The sequence below is a fragment of the Chroicocephalus ridibundus genome, chromosome 3 (genome assembly GCF_963924245.1).
Source record: "Chroicocephalus ridibundus chromosome 3, bChrRid1.1, whole genome shotgun sequence".
Classification (NCBI taxonomy): Eukaryota; Metazoa; Chordata; class Aves; order Charadriiformes; family Laridae; genus Chroicocephalus; species Chroicocephalus ridibundus.
In genome coordinates this window covers 106,730,945-106,753,353 of record NC_086286.1, presented here as the reverse complement: position 1 = coordinate 106,753,353, position 22,409 = coordinate 106,730,945, and the positions used below count along the sequence as shown (strand labels likewise).

General features: G+C 39.5%; 1 protein-coding gene across 17 annotated transcripts in view; it reads left to right on the top strand.

Annotated features, from left to right (window-relative positions):
- Positions 1-22,409, top strand: part of DLGAP2 (DLG associated protein 2) — a 475,732-nt gene that overhangs the window by 129,373 nt on the left and 323,950 nt on the right. For 3 of the 17 annotated variants that reach the window (XM_063330375.1, XM_063330372.1, XM_063330369.1), the window contains exon 1: positions 7,418-7,825. The exons of the other annotated variants lie outside the window; for them this stretch is intronic. The gene's annotated coding sequence lies outside the window, so the exon portion shown is untranslated. Of the gene's footprint in view, positions 1-7,417; positions 7,826-22,409 lie in introns of those variants that run through there. 17 annotated transcript variants of the gene reach the window in all.

The following is a 22,409-nucleotide window of genomic DNA, read 5'->3' as shown; positions in this document are numbered from 1 at the left end:
GTCTAATTGCCATTATATGAAATTATTGTATATTTGAGTATTGAATATTGCAATTTGAGTATTGTATAGAACTTCATGAAAGTATTCTGGGGTTTCTTTCATTACAAAACTGCCGTTTCCCCGTCCCATGTTGTGAATTATTGTTTGTCCAAACCAGGAAACATTAAATATATTTCAATTAGTTTCTAAAATAAAAGTCAGAGTCACTGATAAAATAGGCCTCGTAAGAATTGTGATAAGTCAACATACATTATTGATTATTTTGATGTGTGTAAATACATGCAGCTGTTTACCTTTATTATTTATTAAGTTATCATGTAAGATTGAAGAGAATTTGCATCAAAATGTATTTTTAATGCATATTGTGGCATCCAGCGTACCACAGTTCCTCCCATTACCACTCTACCATGATTTTATATCTAGCTCCGAGTTGGCACTAGGAAAAAGTCATTTAAGTACTATAGGCTTTTCCACCTTTGAAAAACTCACTGATGATATGCGGGTACTTTAGAGTTTGACTTTTCCTGTGTATAGGGGACAAAACCAGTACATTGTCAAACTGTTGCACATATTCAGTATGAAGTAGGGTCTCATAAGAAAAACCCTTCAAGTAGGGTTTGTAAAACAGATAGTAAGAAGCAGTTCTTGCTTTGAAGACCTCTCAATTTATTTAAACAAAACAAAAAGTCTTTGTTTTCCTGATTCTATTTCAAATGAATGTGCCAGGGCATGGATGTCTTTCTGAACTCAGTTTTCTTGAGATTTGTTATTCTGAGATGCTCAAAAACAGCAACGAAAAAAACTGAGCCCAGTATTTTTTTCCGTAAGAGATAAATCATTCCATCTCACTTAACTAATGTATTGATTGACTTTATCGAGTCCATAATAGTTCTGAGTTTATGAGCTGTGATGCCTGGAAATGGATTAGTGCCAGTGCCTATGATGAGAAATGGCCAGAAGACAACTGTTTTGTCTCAGGGCAACATTTGAGGTTACAGAACCTGACTTTGTTTCACCTTCAGAACAAAGTTTGTCATCTCTGATTACTGTGTATCAGACAGAACAAGGACCCGAACATGATGTCAACCCCCAAAACATGTTTCGACTTGAAAAGGCCCAAACTCTGGTACTGCAGCTGATGCAGTGCAGCACACATTTGATATTGGGCTTACACAGTAGTCATATTTGCGTACCGGAGGTACAAAGCATAGATTATATGAAGCGCAATTCTGTTTACACACCAAACAATCAAGATTGTGTTGCTATTATTAGCAAATACCCAAGAAATATTAGTGAGAACTTGTAGGCTGTCTGCTTCTCCTGGCTGTGACTTGGAGACAGTGCTGCCACTTGGAGCCTCACATGTGTGAGGTGCCTCCATTGGGCTCACCAGCCCCTGAGAAAGCCTTTGAGCTGTCTGCAGGTGCTGACGCACATCTCTTTTTTGCCCCCTTCCCCAGTTTATCTGCTTTTGCTTTTCCCTGACGCGTTCTCCTTGGTTTTTACACAAAGCCAGATCTCAAAGTCATAGTCTTCTTACTCCCTGGGCTAGGACCTCAGATCCTCCTTTCCTCTTCAAGCAGAAGTTCACCTTGTATTATAAGTGAAAAATTCCTTTTTCCAATTCTTTTGCTTTCTTTTTTTAAGAAATAAAAATAATTAAACTCAATACAGAGGTAAGTGCAGGAAATCTTATTGACCATTATTTCCAGGAATTGAGATGTAACAATTTAGCTGGGGTATTTTTGACTTCAAACTATGACTGGGTAAGGCTCAGCCAGAAGCTTGATCCTAGCGGTTTCAGTACTTCTCAATATCTTACTAATCTTGGTACCTGTGGCTGAGCATAAACGGTAGCAAGATTTTTGCAGTACATGTTTTGCCCGTGTTTGAATTCCCTAATACATAAAAGCAAACTGCTCTTGGTTATTTACAGTGCTGTGTGCAAACATGCAGGCATTTACCCCAGACATTTAAGATCTAAAACCTCAAAGCAAGGCATCCCAGTCCTTGCCACTGCTGTCCTCACCTTTCGTTATTGTCATTCATGGTCACTGAAGTCAAATGTGAAGTTGGAGGTTCTAGCTTCAGAGAAAAGGAATGTTTTCCTCCCTTACACGCAGCTGACATGAGCATGTCACAAGCCTGTAGTCCTGTTTCAGTGTTTTTCTCTGAAATGTTGCTACTGATCACATTTATAAACTGCTGAGACAATTGTACTAATTGAAAATATACTAGATTCTTCAGCTTTTCAAGTGAGAACAGATTTCTTGATGTGAGGATCTTCAGGTCCTTCCTCTTCATTATATTTTTTCCATAGTTTCTAGAATGACTTCTTTGAGCAGTATCTTCAGTTTTGTCATAAAGTCTACTGTTGATCTTTCAAAGACACCAGGAATGTCTAAAATCCAAAACTAGGTAGGAAAAGATTGTCTCACATCATTTTTACATCTACTTGAACTTAGAAAATTGGAAAGGAGAAGGGGAAGTCAAGGCAAGGGACACAGGATTGCAAGTGAAAAACCTGTGTTTGTCATGGGACATAGATCAGAAAACAAAAAGAAAGAAAGATAAAAGCCTGTTATTTATCACAAGTCACTGGTAACTATTTTTACTCAAACCAAGAAAGACTCAGAAAGTCTACACTGACATTCGCAGACCAGTGGTTTATGAGGCAGTGTTACCTGAGAAAAATATTTGCAGATCTGGTAAAAATAATACCTCTGAAATAAAGTTTGCTAAAATTTAACAGTGCAAAGTTGAGGCACGTTTTAACTGCTGTAAGCTTACACATCGCCACAGGGAGAGCAGGTTTTTACTGTTTATTTTTCTTTTCCAATAATCATTTTGAGATACCAAGTTCTTGGGTATGTTCTGAAAATGCTACTGCAAAGAAAAGGCTGGAAGCTCTGAAAAGGAAGAAAGAAAGGGTAGGCTATGAAGAGCCTCTAAATTAAGCCCTATGAAGATGTTGGTAAGAAGAAAAAAGTGAACTTTTTGAAGCAATCTCATTGTCTTTAAAAGAAGATATTAATGGCATGGGGGTTTTTTTTGTGTTATTGGTATATGATCTTTCAGGATTGTCTTTCTCTTTGTTGTTATTATTGCCATTCTTAAAAACTTGCATTGAAGACAGAAGTTTTTGCGGTCTTGCCTCCAAATGAGCAAGGGATTGTTGTTCACAAAGCTGTCCTGCTCACAGATCTTCCACCTTGGTAATATCAGAATATAAAGAATTTCCGACATCCTAACCTGCAAGAACCCTCTTTTTTCATGTCACAGGTTTAGGACCATACCATAGCTTTACTGGTCAATGTTAGGATCGTTTTATAGCTTTAATCTTCAATGAAGAAAACTATCTCTATAAATCACCTGTGTGCCAATGGGAATGTTTTGTCACAATAGCTATAATTTATAGAGAATCCTGATCTGAAATGCTCTAAGAATTAGATTTATAGGCTACGAGGGTGAAGCCTGCCAACCATCTGACCTTTGGCTCTTTCTACCAGGCATCCTACAGTATTGAGGTCTATGGTAGAAGAGAGTATTTAGTTACTGCTTATATTAAACAGTATTTTGCTCAAACTTTTGGGCCATGAATGTTTCAACACAGCTTCCTTTCAAAGCGGTGGGGAGTTTCACTGAAAAGAGAATGACTTAATAAAGTGCACAGTTTCAAAGGCAGAGTGACATCAGACGTAACTTTTTATTAATTTCTACCAATCTCTCAAACAATGGTGATTTATTTGGGAGGGTCACTAGATGCAAACCATGGTCGTCCCTTATCGATCAACAATTGGGCTAACCAGGCTTTGAAAAACAGAGCAAACCCCCCCTTAAAAATTTTAACCATTTCTGCTCTCAATTATTTTAATTTTGATATGGAAATGGAAATTATGTGTTTTCCCATCAGAACATGTCACTTTTTATTTGGTAGATTTTTTTTTACACCTGTATTCCTAATGGAGTGTGAAATTAAAATGAACATTCATGTTTTCTTTGGGAAGCTGGTGGTAAAGAAATGAGCTTATGAACAGGGCTTTTTCCTGATTGTTTTGGCCATAGAGTAATAATTTATTGTGATTATTACTCTTAAGAATGTATTTAGGTATGATATTGGCAATAGATATTTCTAGCTTTTTGTTTGGTAATAGGATTTTGGCAAGTAATTAAAAACTGCAGATTATTCTTCATCATCATCATTATATTATGACAAATTACTTTTGGCCTTATGAGGCTGAAATCCCCCTTTGGAGTTTTCCATGGTCTTGTTGAAAAGCAATAGTGATGAATCTCAAAGGGATTTAAGGAAGAATCTTCGCCTAAGTAGAGCAATGTGATGCATCTGGTAGTAATGTCTGTGCAATATGTCCTATCAGTTAGGTTCAGCTCCTCAAGAGATTTTAGACACGAGTAGACCTGGATAAATGAAGCAGTTCCATCTCTAAAGAGGCTATCTACTAAAATATCAGTAGGTACTTTAGAACATCTTTCCGTCTCCGACCTTTCAGAATGGAGTTTCAATAATCCACTGGTGGTTTATGACTTAGGTTTCAATTCTAACTAGTGGAATGTCTAGACATTTTAAAGAAGATCTAGTCTGCAGTCTCCGCCCAGGAAGGTGCAGGTTTATAGTCTGCTCCTAATGCCTGGAGAGATTTAGTTTCCAAGTATGCTAGAAAGAATAAGCCCAACAGAAGGAAGACTAGTAGGCATTTCAAAGATGGTCTAAGGACGTTTACACTTATTTGTTAGGGTATCAGGGTTTTTTTAATGATCTCAAATGTAAAGCAAAGACATTAAGACGGGTAGAATATTCTGTTGTGTGGTCTGCAGTTTTGTCAGATGCCTACTGTTTGTTTGCTTAACATTAGATGTTGTGGCCTATGACAATCTCCTCTGCACCAAATACAACAGTTTTCCTTTCACTGGAGTGACTCATCCTTTCAGTACAATCCTTCAGGCCATTCCTGAGACAGTAATGCATTTGGGGTATTTTCTCACAGTATAGCCCTACACAAATGGCAACCGTTTGGGAATGATGGTCCATTCCCTTTACCACTATCTCTTATAAAGCCTAGGGGCCTTTAAGCAAAGATCAGAACCATCAGGGCATCTTCCACTGGACCGTGTTTAACATCCACCTCTGCATAGGAAAGCTGTGCTCTAAGCTCATGGCTGTGTGCTTGGTAAGCTCAAAACTAGGTTAAGGAAGAGTGGTGACATTCTTTGGTTCAGATGCTGAAAAATACACTGTTTTAAGAAAATGCACGCTTTCCTACTATGTCCTGGAACAGCCCTAGAAGACTTTGTACATTACCAAGAAAATCTGACATTTGGTGTTTCCCAAGGCAGGACTGAATTTGATGGAGCAGTGATGAATATTCTTTTTAGCTATTTTCTGCCTTTCTTTATCCTCATTCCCATTTCATCATCTTTTATCTAGCCAAGAGAGAAACTTCTGGACCATCAATCTCAGTTACACTCACACACGCTTCCACTTTCTAACTGTTTCTTGTGTTATCTTTATCTTTTGTCATGGAAACACATGGAAAATATTTATGCCATCTGGACAGACAGAGAATATGCTTTTCTGCTTCCACCCAGTACTGAAATGAAGGGGTTACGATCCCCAGAGTCGAAGCTGTGCTTATGTCTTTGCCGAGACAGCATATCTAGGGAGATCAGCTAGTGTTATCTTGAAGATGAGCACGGGAGGGAGGGAGGGAGAAGGAAAGCACCTGCTCATGTCTAAACGGCTATTCAGTGCTCTGAAATGGTTTTCTCCATTGTTTTCGATCTCTGAGGAGGGATTTCTTTGCTTTAGGGTGCCTTTAGAAAGCCCATTGGCTTTTCTGCTTTGACAGCATAGCTGCATCTTGGAGCCACGGATGCTGGGCTCAAATTTTGCCATCACCCCATCTAGACGTGATGTGAGTCCCTGTGGTAGTAGTCAACTCTAAGAGAGCTGCTTTTATAATTAATATTTGCGCTGCTTGCCTTTGGGACCCCCCCTATGTGTAAGACAGCAGTTTAGTGAAGGGTGGTCCCTGCCCCAAAGATGCTATGAAGGAAATGCAAGATATAACAAGGGCCATCTACAATGAGGCGCCTGGGTTTTGAGACGTGGACTCTGCTGTGAGGGAACTACATCAGTGCAAATGTATATAAAATACTCTCATTTTTTGTGCTTTTAAACTTCAAAGTTTTCTACCCCAAAACCCCAGCTTGACTGGCGTTCTGGTGAACTTTGTCCAAACACCAATGTGGGTGGATCCTAACGTTATGCTTTTCTGTCTGTGTATTCAGAAGTTGTTTAGATGCGGCTCAGTCTGTTCAAAGCAGGACTATGTAAACCAAGTTTTATGGAGATTCTGTTGAAAAATGCCCTCAGGTCATTTTTTGAAACTGGGGACCTTCTTTTGAAGTTCTTACCAACTTCTGCCAGGGAAAATATTAAATAAAAAGTTCTTAAGCAATTTGCTTTAGCCGCTAGGCACAACCGAGTCCCCCGGGGAAAGGGTGGGGAAGCGAGTGAACCCTCTATCACCTTTAACTCTCCTCAGATCTCTATGTGTTAAAGCCGGCAGATGGAAACCAATTTCAGCTGACTGTGAGCATCGTAACATTTCCCAAATATGTATGTTTAATGGAATGATATTCCTTAAGAAAACACTCATCTGAGAAATGAAATCAGTGCAGCTAGAGCATGAAGCAAACCAGTGTAGCAGACTGGATTTTAAACAGTCTAAGGATATTTTCTTACAGAGTTCATATTCCAAGCTACTGTGACAAGCAGTTGCTAATTCTAAAAATATTCAGTAAGAGTGGGCTAATTTGTGCATCATTGAAGCACTGGTCCTTTTTGCTGTCAGTGTATATTTTGCATTTGCAAGAAAAGAGGATATACAGTCTTTATTATTTGCTAAAAAGAAACTGACAGCTACACTTCTTAACTGAGCGTGATTTTGTTCGTACCTACCAGTATCCTTGGGAGGGCAGAAAGCATTTGAAAAGGTGCCGCTGCTATGTGGGTATGTTTTATTTGCCTTTACTACCTATCTGGGATTTTTTTTTCTTTCCAGTTTTAGGTGATTTTTTTAAAAATGAGCTCCACCAGACAGGTTTAATGCTTCTCTTGATTTTCAGCCTTTTAGATGATTATGCAGGATTCATGCTATCACATCAGCAGAAGCTGCTGTAGATTGATGGGACCCCATCAACCACCCTGCCCACTCAATATTATAAAGATTTGTGTCGTCAGTGGTCATGACGTTTGGTAGGAAGTTGCCCATTTATGGATACTAGAGCAAATGATATCATCACAATAGGTGGCTCCTGTCTAAATAGGATCATTTGTGAAATGAGATTACAGGCATTTATCTGGGAAACAGGAGACAGAGGCACCTGCTTTATGTAATTGATATCCTGGGGAATTATTGTGTACAATAATCAAGAAAAATCTTCATTTCTAATTCTATTATGTGGGAAAAAAAAAAGCTCTTTTTTCTGCCTGCATAAAACAAACCCCACTTCCACATGGAATAAGCTCCAGACCATGTTTTCTATTATGCTTGAATATATGGGACATGCATTGCAATCCTATGCTTGCCACACTGCTGCAGTATACTTGTTTTGCAGAGCTCTGTAGCAGGCTAGTCAAAGCTGTGACTAACCAGACCCTTGGATACATACTCAAATCTCTGGCCTTGATTTTTACAATGCATTTGATTTGTTCATTGATGGTATATTTTTTCTGATTTGTGAGAAGCTTCATGCTCTGTGTTTGGATGCTGACTGCAATACAGCAATAGTCTTTGATACGGTAAGTCAAAGATGACTCATTTCTTACTCTTGTGCCTTCAATTTATACTTTCTACAACACCATCTCATCAGGTAGAAAATTATGTGTTAATTAAGGTTGAAGTAGTTAATTTTCAACAGATGCTCTTCCCTTCCCTCCCCCCAGTACTTTGCACCATGGTTTTTTTTTTTTCCTCCTCATGAAAGCAATAGGTTTGAACTGTCTTTAAGTAAAATGCTTTTGCTTTGTTATTTTTAATAATATTGCCAACATTTTGTCCTATTCCTTAATTTCAGCAATAGAAAAGAAAATAGATCACACACACAGATTTGGAACTTAACATGTGATGCTAGAATACGATAAGTTCAGTTCAATATTAACCTTTATTACAACAAACGTAATTGGAAAGGCAAGAATCTTTTCGGGGATTTATACTTCAGATGAAGCAGAAGGTTTCAGTTTTCATTTGAGTATTAATACAGGCAGATACGTCCAGTTACAAGAGCCTTTATTTTATGTGAAAGCAGCGGAGAGAAAATGCCTTACAAAAAGACAGTTTTCTTTGTAATGCAGCGTGCAGAAGAAGATTCAGTAGTACCCCTTATCAAGTGCACTACAGGAGATAAGAGCAAAAAACCCCACATATTTGCTGCACAGCGATAGGAGCCTTTCCGTTATAGCAATGTTGCTAACAAAAATGCTGTTGAACAGAAATATTCCTGAAAGAGCTTTAAAAAAGTGCTGCGATCACACGCATCGTACCCAGCCTTTCAGATAGCTAACATTAATTGTACAGCAAGGGTTAAGATTTGAGATAAGAATTTTTGAGAGAAACCTACCTTTAAGCAGAGGTCTGGAGGATCACTGGGTTACTGGGTCTCCTTTAGTAAGATTCATTCAATCCTGGTTTTACAATTGGCAACTTTGCAGCAAGTGGACAGTGTTGAGATTGCTTGAAATGTTTGGGTATGGGAAGTATTCTCTGTTTGTATTTTTTTTTTCCCCTCCCATGTCTTAAACTTTTCAACAGTAGAGTTTTGTGGCTTTTTTTCCCCCATGAGTATTAGTCCTTCTAGTTTTGGATATGCCTATCAAAAAAATCAATACATTTTTATTTGCCAGTATAGGTCTCTGGTGTTCAAGTAAAATAGCTCACTCCTTAAAAGTTTAAATAGAAACGAAGCCAAAAAGGAAAAAAAAGTGAGGTCTGTATGAAATAAGAACAAAGGTACAGTCTGGCTGTCATCAAGTCACAAGTTGTAATTACTGTTGCTTTTTCCCCTCCGTGGAGAAGTTTGAAGGTTTGATTTCTGTAGTACCAATGTGATAATTCCACAGGCATGCATTAATATCAGCTCCAGCATTTGCTCATAATTAGTTCATGGATCCATATCTGTCATGTTTCCCTGTCATTTCAGACAGCCTACATCCTTTTTATTTAGCAACAAGTGATCCACATGATCATGTAGTGCCCAGGCCAGTGCGTTTTAAAATGTATCTACTGAAATGTGAAAACAGTTAAACAATATTTAACGGGTATTTAAAATATGTGCGTTTAGCAAAGTTGGTGACTACTGGCATCCTTTTTTGAATGAAACATGCTATTTTAAAATGCTAGAAGGCAGGTGAAGGTACCCCAGCACAAGAGCATATCAAACAGCAGCACTCTGCCTGGCATTATCCTTTGCTTTTGCAAAAACCCCACAGAATAAAGGCTATTTTGTTCTAATCATTGCATAATTAGATCTGCTTAAGATGTTTCATGGAAGTTATTTCACTGTAAATGTCTCTTAAAGTGATCTAGAAAAATGAAGACATTTCCCCAGATTTCCTTTACGCATGTTAAGGAAAAGCTGAAGGAAAGTGGCATATACTGAATATAGAGGCCAAATTACATACTCTGTAATTCAGGGGTACAACTGTTGGGTAGTTTAGCTGATCAAATTTCAAATATTGAGTGGTTTGCAGGGTGCATCTTTTAGAGAATAAGCATAAAGAAATGCGTGTGTAGTCACTGCTTTTCGCAGTCCACCTACTATTTTGAAATGGTATTTTCAAACAAATTGCATTAATAATTTTCCACCGGTTTTGCATCTCATAATTTCCCACTGAAGGAAAGCATATTTGGCAGCAGCTTTTCAAAAATAATAAAATAGTTTAAAATTAATAGGAAATATAATCAACATAATTGGAGTAATAAGCACGCTGAAGGGCATATAAATATAAGCATTCCAACCATTATGTTTAAAACAGTATATACAGTTCTTAAATAAATTTAACAACAGTAGAGAATGAGGACTGACCATAGCACAGTGCAGACCATGTTCCACTTTTGCTTTATCTAATAAGTGTTTAAGTTATATACCCAGGAGTCATACAACTCTGTGGCATAGGTTACGTCATATTAGTTATGCTCCATAATTTTTCCTTATTATTTTTTGCATTCTATTATTGCAGATATGTTAGAAATCTTAGCCATATTTTTTGAAAACTTTTTGGTCTATTTTCTTGGAATTTTTATTCTTAGATACTTAATTTTATGCTCTTAATTATCTCGTTGCAATAACTTTATATAGTTAATCACTTGGTTCTATTTTTGAGGAGAAAGCCTTGAATTTGAGCTGGAGTACCTCAGGGAAAATCACAAATAACTGGACTTCTGTACATTCAAGTTTCATGAGTGTAGTATAAATGAGACCAGATAGATGTCTCTGATGTGAATGTACAGGGAGTTAAGTGTGTACACAAAGGAAAGAATACGGGATCCACATTTCCGTGTTTCCTAGTTGTTATCAAAAATAAAATCCTAATAAATTATTCTGGACTAGTAAGGAAAATGAGCTGGCTTTTTACACTCATTTTAAAAGCAAGTTCTGTTCACTGATAAGAGTTCAGTATAGCACAGGCTCTGTGAGTGCCAGCTTCATTTTCTTTGAATACCACAGGCAATATATTTTTTCCATTTTTCCTTTTTATATATACTTCAAAAATTCTGCCCAAGGTCAGTGCAAAGGGCTGGAGTATGTATGAAAGCACACAGCCTTGACTGGAGACCCCATGGCTGAATCAAATTGAATTGCTTTTAGTTTCTCATTGTGTAATATAAAATATTCATACCTGCAACAGTGAAAGGTTTGCATGGATTGGTCCAATACGAATTATATGTCATATAATTTAATTGTCTTTGCCAGATGCTCTTGCAAAATTGATATTAAAGCCTGAAAATCATGCAGGACAGTGTGAATGCCAGCAAAGCATACAGAAAGCAGCAAAGTAGTTCTGCTTAGCAAGCTATTAATCCCTCTTAGCAGTGCATTACCAAGGTACAAATAGGGTAACAAGTCTGTTACTGTCAGACAGCCCGCACAGTAGAGCATTTAGTGATACATAGGGAAAACCACAGAGTAGTTCATAGATTTCTTTTACTGAAGGAAAGTGAAACTGCATCATAGTCACCATTAATATCTTAAGAGAATCAGCGTGGAATTAATAAATGTTACTGCAGCGTTTGTGGTAGCAATAATTAGTTGCAGTATCAAAGTCAAAGATTTAAAGGTGACCATTGCCCATCACCGGAAAGCGAGAAAGAGATCCAAAGCAGAAAATCACTTAAGGATCATGCGTGTCCATGCAATTTCTGAGAAAGACATTTTTTGTTACCAGGTTCAAGTTTTAGCTGATCTGTATAGTAATGTGTTGTGGAAACAGTCATGTGTTGTCTGTCCTCCCAGTTCTTACCACTCTATCTGTCTTTTGATGCGAGAGCAACAACATCCCTTATAAATTTCAGTTCATTTTCTAGGTGACCTGCCATCATCAAATCCTTGGTATCTAGGGCTTGAACACTCTTTTGCTGAAGCTGATGGCAAAACACTTACTGGCTTAACTGGGATCATGATAAGGGCAACCCACCATTTAATAATCCAGGCCAGAAGGATATCAGGCTGCTTTTTCACTTGTCAGCTCCAGGTACCGTTCTTGCAGGCAAGAAATCTCGCAAGAGTTGGTGAAGAGGAAGAGCTCTTCCAGACCTCGTGTGCTTTACCCGCCAAGAGAGGAGGGGCGAGGGCAGGCCAGGCATGTCGAGATAAACGTTGCCGTAACAGAGAGCAGACGATGGGGTGGCTGGGGAGCCTGTGGCTTCGGGGAGCTGGCGTGCAGGGCTCCCCGAGGCTGTGCGGCCAGGGAGCAGCATGCCTTTCTGTAGCACCCTGCCCCTGCTGCCAGGGCCCCGCTGGAGCCCTGCCCTTTGAAGGCCGAGGATCAAACAGGAAAACGGGTTGTGGTGATTAAAGGCGTTAATTCAGCACACAGCCACTGTAACTCCCTCGCTGTGGCGTCTCCTCTGCATGATGACAAGGAAACCTGAACAGAGATAGTTCATCCCCTATAGAAATTTTGCTGCAGGGTTGGAGGGTGCAGTGAGCTCGGCATCGCTTTGAGGAGCGAGGGCAGTTCAGGTGGTCTTGGTTTTGGGGGAATCAGGCTTTTCATGGGGGGTGCTTGTTCTCAGAAAGCCCTTCTTTGTGATGGCTCCCTCCTTTTAGAGACGAGGCCTGGGTTAAACACCCCCGAGCCTCACGTCCCTCGCTGTTCACATCAGCTGCGTGGCTAGGGGAGGACACAGAATCCGGGGGCTGTTCTATACATTTGTCCAGAGGTGATTTTTTAATCCCAGTTTTCTTCTTGAATTTTCAGAGCTATAAATTTTATCAATATCTCTAAGTTGGGGTATTGTCATTGCGACAATCATTCTCGCATCTGATTTATTTTACTTCCCCCTGCCCAACTGCTGGTAGAAGTAATAGACAAGAACTAAAAGAAATTAAAGGCATATTTTTTCTGTTCACTCGGTGTGTTTGACAGCATTTTGTATCTATTCAGCCTCACTGTTTCCTCAGTGCAATCATTTGGCTTCTTCCCATTTGTGCAGCTAAAAGGAGAAAACATCTTAAACCGAGAGGAATAATACTGTAATGTCATAAAGATTGGCAGCTTAAGTAGCTGAATCTCATAGGGACTCTCGATTTTATTGATTATATGGAGTCAGTGGTATTTTTCTTATAAATATGTAGTCTGTATACATCTTGATAGACTTAATAAAAGCTTAAATTATACCTTACAATTAGACAATTAATTTGCGCTGTTGCTCTGAACTGCCTTCTAAGCATTTATCTCCCCCATATTTTAACTGCAGTTGTGGCACCATTTCATTATTCCTTCAGCAGATCTATCTGAAGAGGTTCACATCCTACCCACAGACACTTGTTCTTTCCCTCTCCCTGCCCCAGATGCACCCAGTTGTGCTGACTTGGCTCTTTCAGTGGCCACTTTCCAAACCACAGCTTTGGTGAGACTGGCCTTTTCAAAAACACGCAGAGACAAGCTAAACAGGCCTCTTTTTTTTTTTTTCAATCTTTTCTTTTTTTGTGTGCGTGTATGCATAGTTCCATTTTCTTTGAACGTACCGTTTCACAGTCCCATTTTAAAGCACACTGAGTAACTCGTTCATTAGCACGACTTGGGGCTTTTGAGCTTGATATAGGAAAAGATGTGGAACTAGGAGCAAGACTAGCTTCCAGTAAAAGCCTCCTACATCAGATCTACAGCCAAAGAAATATTAACAAGCTTGATAAGTTTACCTGATCTAAATGTTGGATTTCTAAAATAGATTGAAGTATTAACAAATTAATAACCTCTTGTGAGGGAAGAAGTATCTGCAAGATTTTTGCAACCAATTTTGATACAGTGTTTCTCTTCAAAATTACTGCAGAAGAGAATGGCTCAGTTATCAGTATAATTTCCATTCTGGCAGCACCTATAAAGCAAATGAATGATGAGGGCTTCACGGAACTAAGCACTGTCTGAGTAAGACCTTGTTTTTATAGCAGGACACAAAGGTGAACCCCTGACCTTAGCGTCCACAGTGCACCTGTCAAAATTGGTTCAACACAATGATGAAACAGATAAAATCCAAATTTGGGGATGGTGAGCTAACAATATCAGCAAACCTACTTAAATATACATTTTTTTTTTTTGAGGTAATAAGTGGTAGAGAAGTTGTATGGCTTAGGACACTTTTCAGCAGTAGGATGCAGTAGTGTTGTGCAGACTTCTGGGTGTTCTTCAGGCTTCCTGCGCGGGCTCCACGGGAAGGCAGCTCCATGGCCATGCTCTAAAATCCTATAGATTTTGGTGCAGTTCAGACCTTCGTGGAGCTTCAGGGAAGACAATTTGCACGGTTCTTACTATACACATGTCAATATTAGCATTGTGTCTTAGAATGCAGCGGTGCCTTATAATGCAAGCAGTAGCAGTGACAGTTTGGGTGCACTCTAGATGAAAATGAGTGTGAGCTTCCCCTTGGTTTTAGTGGGCTCTGGGATAAGGCCCTGTGGGAAAAGGGAAATGCTTTCTAACATGGGAAACTCCCTTTTTCCACGACTGTGCACATCATCTCAGCCTTTTGTGTTTGGTCTCCCTTGAAGCTAGTTGTAGTACTGCTTTGATGGATCCCTCATGTGCCTGTTGTGTGGTGAGTGCCTGCTTCTTATCATTCTCTTGGTATTCTCAGATAGGACAACGCTGTCTAGACATTAACTGCTTTGTATTAAACCCCTCAGTGTCTGATCTGAGCACGGGGGTTTATGGATACGTCTGTGCTTCAGTAGGCAAAAACAGATATATAGTTATTATAATGTAATCTTGAGATTCACTTCTGATTTCTCTTGTTCTCCTAGGATCTCATGTCTCCTATACAGGAATGCTGTTATGTGTGAGCAGAGGCAGGCAGTGTTCATATGCATAAACACACACACACATACTTTGAGTTACGGAGGCTGAAAGAGCAGTGTGTGCCTCCTCCGAGATACTGCCAGATAGCACGGGCCGCAAAAGCCAGGGAGGATGCTGAAAGCCACCCGGTGCCTTCCCTCACTCAGCTCATTGCCCCGCTGTGTGGCCACACACACAGTGTGATCAGCAAAGGGTGTCCAAGCCTGACACGGGAGCTCTAGCGATGGACTCACATTCTGGCCCTAACTCTTTTAGATGTGGGTACGCAGTTCTCAGATAAGCCTTTTCAGTAACCATTTACATTTTAAATAACCAAATCAGTAAAAAGTGGATTTTGGACAAATAGCCATTGTATAGTGTTGGGATTCTCAAGTGAATAAGACTGTTGATAAGTAAACTTAAAATTTCCACTCTTAATTTATACACCAATAATTAACAGTCTCCCCCAAACTCTCACGCAGGTCTGCAGTTTAACCAGTTCATAAATACTCCAGTCTTCCCTGAAGAGTTTCATGCAATGACACTGTTTATTCTGATCTTCGCAAGCCAGGCCCCTGAGGGACCAATACGTGATTTTTCAGAAAAGTAACAAAACAGTCCAACTGGCTTTTTGCCAGATTAATCCCTCCGATTTAGGTATTTTTAATTCATTTATATGCTCATGCCATGAACAGCAGATAATACAATGATAAATTACTACCTGGATATTTGAGAAAAAAACTCTGGGATATATATATTATTCCTGATTAAAAAAAAAAGAGCAGGATGAGTTTGTCAAGACCGTGGTGGAGGGTGATGTGACTGTGCTGAAAACGTGTTTCGTTGTTAACAAGTCACACAGTTTCTTTGCAAGTCTTTCCTCTGTAAAGTAGGGATGATAATAGTTTACCAGGTAGCAGAAGGCTGCCTTCTTTGAGATAAAAGTGTAGGAGTTGCCCACTTGATATATTTGGGAAGCACTACCAACATAAATTGATAGAAATTGCGTCTGATGGTGTCCATAAATGTTTCTATCTGTGCTGAGGAAAGGGAAATTATCCTCACAGAAGGGCAGACTTTTCCATTGTTTCTGTTCTGTCAGTTTGCTGGGACTCTGAAGAAGTCCAGTGAAAAGAGACTCTGCATAGAAAAATCAGTGAAGGCACCCAGGGAATGGCCACTGATGTGCTCACTTTGAAATCTTTTCTTCAACCATCTTTTCCATTTCTTTAGATGTAAAACCTAAAATGATAGCAGCAGTCAAGCAAGGGCAAACTTAAAGACCTAATAAAGAATGCAGATTTGCATTAGCTTCCAAAAAATTAAGATTTTGAAATTGAACATATACGGAAGACACTGCCACTGGTGAGATTTAGTTTAAGACTATGGCAAAGAAGTACTTGGAAGTGCAGCTCTTTAACAGTTCTATGCTTATTCATATTTTAGTCTTGAAGCACTGAGAAAACCAGCTAGCCTAAAAGGCGCCATGTGTGTCCTACTACGTCGTGCATGAGAAAGGAAGAGGAGAAACCATATCCACAAGTAGCACAGAGACCTGGAAATCAACTCAGATATTTAAAATTGTATTTCAAAAGAGTATTCCTACAATGTTAATTTAATGACACAGTTTCCATTTTACCGATTTCAGTTCCAAATTCTATTAGCAGTTACATATCAAGAGATCAACCGTCATAATTTTTTTTTCTTTAGCACTGACAGTTTTCTGAATACAATACGAATATTTTTTCCTTATTCCCCAGGAGTGAAATAATATATTTTTTGCTTTCTAGAATTTTCACTCATGTTAAGTGGTCATAACAAGTAAGTTTAACTGTCAGTCTTCAAATGGGTTACTTTGAAAATAAGAGGCTGCACTTGAATTTCCAGGTAGTGTGCCATTAAGAATCCAATTTGGCGTAGTCAGTTGGTTATGAAAAGATCATATTTCCATGGAATTGCAGGCTGGGAGACTGCATAGCTCATGGTCATGTGGATACAGCACCTGCGCCCCTGCTTCAAGGGAACTCAGACAAAGCTGATGTGGTTGAAATTTTTTCAGAGACATTGAAACCTGTGAACAGAGCAAAACAATATTGGATATTGAATAATAGAGATTCCTCCAAACAAAACATTTTAAGTTAATGTTTTCATGCTTAAATTTAAGTGGTCTTATTCATGCAGCTGTGATGTGTCATGAACAGAAAAATAACAATTGAGAACAGGATTCCTAGCTACTGTTTCCGACACAGAAGGGGACACTGTGATTACTGTGCTAGCAGCTGTTCTCTTCAAATGAAGGACACTCTTATGGAGAAGTTGTATAGCACATGAGAGAAATAAAATAAAGTTGTGCCCAAGTAAAGGGAAGTAGCGATCTACCAAACCTTCCCTAAACCTACAGAATCAATAGATTCAGACACCTCACTGAATATTCCATAGGTTGGTTTCAAAATGATGTTTGTGTGATTTTCATTTGCTTTTTAGCAAAAGGTTATAGATCCTTTCAGTCAAATCATTGGGGTATTTACTAGTTGGCAAAATCTGATGTAAGAGTACCCTGATGTCCACCTAGAAGACATAAACATGATTCTTCCGGCTCAACACGTTGCTGCCTAAAGCTACAGCCTTGACCCTTACTGACTTGCAAAAAGCATCTCTTAAAAATCATATTCATGGGGTTAGGGGGTAAACTAAGAAGCCAGGAGAATCTGTTAGCTGTTCTTTATGTATTCAAAACCAGGTTATATATAATATTAGTGAGAATACTTGTGGAATGTTTTAAAATACATACTCTAAAACTCACTTGGTTTTCCTCACACATTTTATGCATCAAGAGGCACCTGGACAAATCAGAATTATAACAATCTTGTATTAGCTGGAGACTTTTTCTGGGGACTTTTTTATAGCTTTCTTTTCTCTCTATTATAACAAGAATAAAACAAAAAGTGGTGTTGCACTGGTAATGACAACATTAAATGAAGAAAAGAGCTTAGTATATTGCAAGAATAAAAGATATTGGACAGATGTATTGTGGTAATAAGATATGAGTAGCATATGCTGTTGAGGGGGGAAAAAAAAAGTAAGCTCTTTGCCCAAGAAGTAAGCATAAATCTGAATTGAGAGCGGAAAGATCCTTATTTTCGGGAAGACGACATTGATTCATGTAGATTAATAAGAACATTTTTATAGATCGTCTTCTTGTAAGACCTGAGATCTGGTTTGGTGGAGGAGTTAGCGATTTTGCATTTGTATAAAGCAGATTATCTTTTGAATCACTAAGGCATTAGTTTAAATTATTCCAAGTTTACATCGCTGTAACTAAGGCTTAGTCTGGAGAGTTGATTTGATTTCCCTATGTGTTAGCTTGGACTAGATTGTTAACTCATACAAAATGGCCCATTCCCCACCTACTCTGCTTATGGTGTTCTTCTTTCACTTGCCACTGATGTACTACAGGGGTTAAATGTGCCTCTTCCAATACCAAAATTAGTTGTTTAGGCAGAATGTTGGGATCCGTTTCGCTATGCTGCGATCAAAAGCTTGCTAGATAACCTCGAGCAGGGGAAGGCTTTCACTGTTTTCAGTCTGCAGAAATAACGAGGAGCAGTGTATTTTCCACTGAGCTATTTAACAATTTTATGAAATATGGTTGTTATAAAAGGCAGATAAATATTCAGCTGTTAACCTCTTCTGTAGTTCTTAGCTACAACTACAAACCTCTACAATTGTGAGGTATTTTTCTATTGATGATTTAAAGCGGTGCTTTTTATTTAGTCAACAAAATAGCTGATGTGATGCGGTACTTAATTTCTAGAACAATATATATTTCTAATTTCAGTGCTTGTGGTGGGTTGACCTTGGCCAGCTGCCGGACGCCCACCCAGCCGCTCTCTCACTCCCCCTCCTCAGCAGGACTGCGTAGAAAATAAGGTGAAGAACCTTGTGGGATGACATAAAGACAGGGATGTCACTTACCAGTTGCCATCACGGGCAAAACAGACTCAACTTGGGGAACATTAATTTAATTTACTGCCAATTAAAAATAGGTTTGGATAGTGAGAAACAAAGGCAAATGAAAACAACACCTTCCCCCTGGCATCCTCCTTCTTTCCAGGCTCAGCTTCGCTCCTTCATACCCGACTCCTCTGCCTCCCCCACCCCAGGTGGTGCAGAGGGATGGGGAAAATGGGGGTTGTGGTCAGTCCGTGACATCTCCTCTCTGCCACTCCTTCCTCCTCACACATCTCTGCCTGTGTGGGTCCTTCCACGGGCTGCAGTCCTTCAGGATAAACTTGCTTCTGCCTGGGGTCTTCACGGGCTTGGTCCTTTCCACGGGCTGCAGGGGAATGTCTGTTCCGTGCCTGGAGCACCTTCTCCTCCTCCTTCTTCTCTCACTTGGGTGCTCGCAGGGCTGTTTCTCTCACTGTTTTTTTTTCCTCACTCCTCACTTTTGTGCAGCGTTTTTTGCCCTTTCTTAAATACACTTTCCCCGAGGTGCCCCCACCGTGGCTGCAGGGCTCAGCCTTGCGGGGGGTCGGTTGGAGTTGGCTGGAACCGGCTGGAACCGGCTGGGTCCGGCCCGGGGCAGCCCCGGCCTCTCCTCACAGAGGCCTCCCCTCAGCCCCCGCTGGCAGGGCCTGAGCACCAGCACCCTGTACAGTGCTTTTTTTTGTGTTTAAAAATGTTTAAAATAAAAAGTTCTTAATATATCTGATTATCACAGCATGGAGCAGCAGTTTAAAGAGCCTGAGGTAATATGGATGGTGTGTAGGTAATGATGTGTAGGCAAACCAAATAGAAAATTCAGTACTGTAAGCTTTTTCTGCAGTTGCATCCTGCCTTTTTCTCATGAGAGGGAAAGAGTGGAGGGCTGACCTGGATGAAAAATGAAACCCTGATCTCAAATTTCAAAGTTGTCCTGAATTTCTTTTGTTTAAAACCTAATCTGTGTTATTCTGATGTCTTCGGAGATTTTGTTGCATGGGTTTTCAAAGGTGTCGTAGAAAAATTCCAGGTGGGGAAACCCAGTTTTTAGTGAAGTATTTCAAAATAGCTATATTTTGATAAATTTCATAGTGTTTCAGTTCATAAAAATGCTCTTTTAAGTATTATTCTCCTGTAGGTTTTTTAGAGAAAAATCCTCAAGTTTGACAGTTTGGATCAACTATTTCCAAAGCATTTCAATATGAGGAAAAATATATTTGTAGCAGCAATACCGTTCTTGCCTTTTTTTGGTCCATTTTTGGTATGGTCCAGACCATGTGAGGTTGTATGGTATCTAACATGGTAGAAAACAGAGCAAATGGGCACCAGAGCAGCCTGTGTGGCTCTGTGTCCTCACCTCAGCCCACAAAGAGGGGATGAGGGTCCTTCCCTACTGCCAGAGAGGGGCCCAGCCCCAGTTGCTCACAGGGAACATCTTCCAGGCCGAGGAGAAATGCCTCACCAGCAGGGAGCTAGTCTGATTGCTTTCAGGGCACTGCACAGCATCTTGTCCTCCCAAGAGCTTCCCTTGAAGGGAGCACCAGGCAGCACAACTCCTTCACAAGTGGAGGTTTGACCGTGTCCTCGGATGTGAGTTGCTCTGCAATGTATTGGTGTAGACTATCTTCCAGATTGCTTTCACTCAACTTGATAGCACGTAAAGAGAACAAAATGATTCACGTCCTCAAAGAGGTCCCACAGCAATGGCAGAACTATGCAGGTTTTCAGATTCCTGCTGGCAATGACACGTGTGTTAAGTCCACAGAAGCCTACATGTAGCCTCATGTAGCCTACATATATGTGAGAATGAACATTGTGCCTATTTAAATTATGATTTCTATGAAACCAACCCAAAGCTAATATCCAAGAAAACTGTATAATTCCAAAGAAAGTTAGACACCAAGAAAAAGTGTGATTGCGATATCTTGAGGCTATACTGATGACAATAATGTAGACAACACATGCAAGTGATATGTATAGACTGTAGTCTGTACAGTTTGTTATGCAGTTAAACTATCTGAATAGACTTGCACAGGACATAATATGGTGTGCTCATCCTTTTTAGCAGAGAGAGAGATATGCCTTCTAAAAAGCCGTCACTATGCTATTCACGGTGATTCATTGTGCTGTGGCACTGAAATGCAAGGTGGAGACATGAAATGTACTGTGCCTGTTTTCAGTTAATGCCTTTTCTTTGTGGGTGTCTTGATTAGTGCTGCTAACTAGGTAATCAGTGTACAAATTCTTCTAAGAAATCTCTGATTTTGCTGCAGATCTGTCATGCAGTTTCAGTGGGATTGACCACTGTTTCTTAGTGCAACTTTTTATTATATGGGGGTTTTTTATATCTCTTTTCATCAAGCATAAGTCCGTTATTTACTACAGTGAAGAGAAAATAATGAGGAATACAAGAGAAGGAGGTCTGCACTATGGTGCAATGATGGCAGGAGATCAACACATTAGCTTTGGAGAGCTTTGGTCCACACTAAAGGAACCTCTGCCTTGAGTAGTTCAGCCTGTGGAATAGCAGTACTGATTTAGAGCCAAACACTTATTTATTTATTTATTTATTTATTTAGCTATCTTACTCATCAGCTCTGGCTTCAGACTTGGTCGAAAGCCTCAAATTACCATGGTTTGCCTTTCATTTACTTGACTTAATCGTATTCATTTAGCCAGAATGCTGCAAAAGAAAGAGGAAAATGTTAAGAAAAGTAATTCTTGAAGGTAGGCTAATAGCTTGTATACAGACAATTAAACTTACAAGGAGATGCACATGGTGCAGACTTACTCTTGCCAAAGTTTCACAAGCAGCCTTTTCCAGATTCTGGACAAAAATGTTGCACCACGCTGTGTCAATCTGTCTGCGTCTGAGGCTGGCTGTCTCTTGGATGCATGGTTATTCTTTAATATCAGGAGCTTTACTCAGGCAGAATTGCTATGCAACATATTGTGCATCGCTGTGCCTTGCTCAAAGTGCTCAGGGCTAAATGCAACTCTGGCATGAAAATTAATGTGTCCCTTTTCTGCTTTATTTTATTTTAATTAAGGAAAGTAGTAAAGTTGTTCAAAGCAGCTTGGATTAAATATACAAAATGCAAAAACCCAAACAAACTCACTTAAATATGCTCACAATCAATACGTTATATACCAAAGTGGTAAAATAACTAAAGGAAGAATATTGCACTATGTTGTCCTGTGTGGATTTAAGAACTATATTGTAAAGATGTTTATATTTAGAAAAGCATCTCTCCTTCTAAGTAAGATGTGCTGCCTACAAATTTTAGGAAAGCACATGAACTTGGGATGTTTATCTGAACTTGCTGCGTGAGGTCCTTGACATTGGTCCATTGCTGAGAATCTATGTACATATGTATTTGTGCATGCGTATGTATACATACATTCATGTACATATATATATAGAGAGAGGAACAAACTAATGTGAACCTGTTGCACACTACAGCAGCCTGCCTCAGTCTTCATCCAAGCACACATCTGAAGTGAGAAAAGATCACTATCCTTATTTTAAGAATTAAACAGAGGCCTGTAACTTCCCTCATGTCCCTTAAGAAGCCTTTGGCAAAGCATGAAATTAAACTCATTATTCACCAGTCTCACACTACAGCCATAACCACTGACCTGAATGATGGACACGCTGCAGTAGTCTTCAGTCTTTCATAAAAGTTATTCATGTTTTTTTTCCCCACATTTGATAACTGTGTGACAAAATTCTATGACAGCCAGCATGGCCAATGTGTTTTCACCAGTAACAGTGCTAAAGCTTCATATATCCTGTGCTGACTCAGACAGCCTTGGCTACCCAGATAATTTGAATCTCTGGAAAATT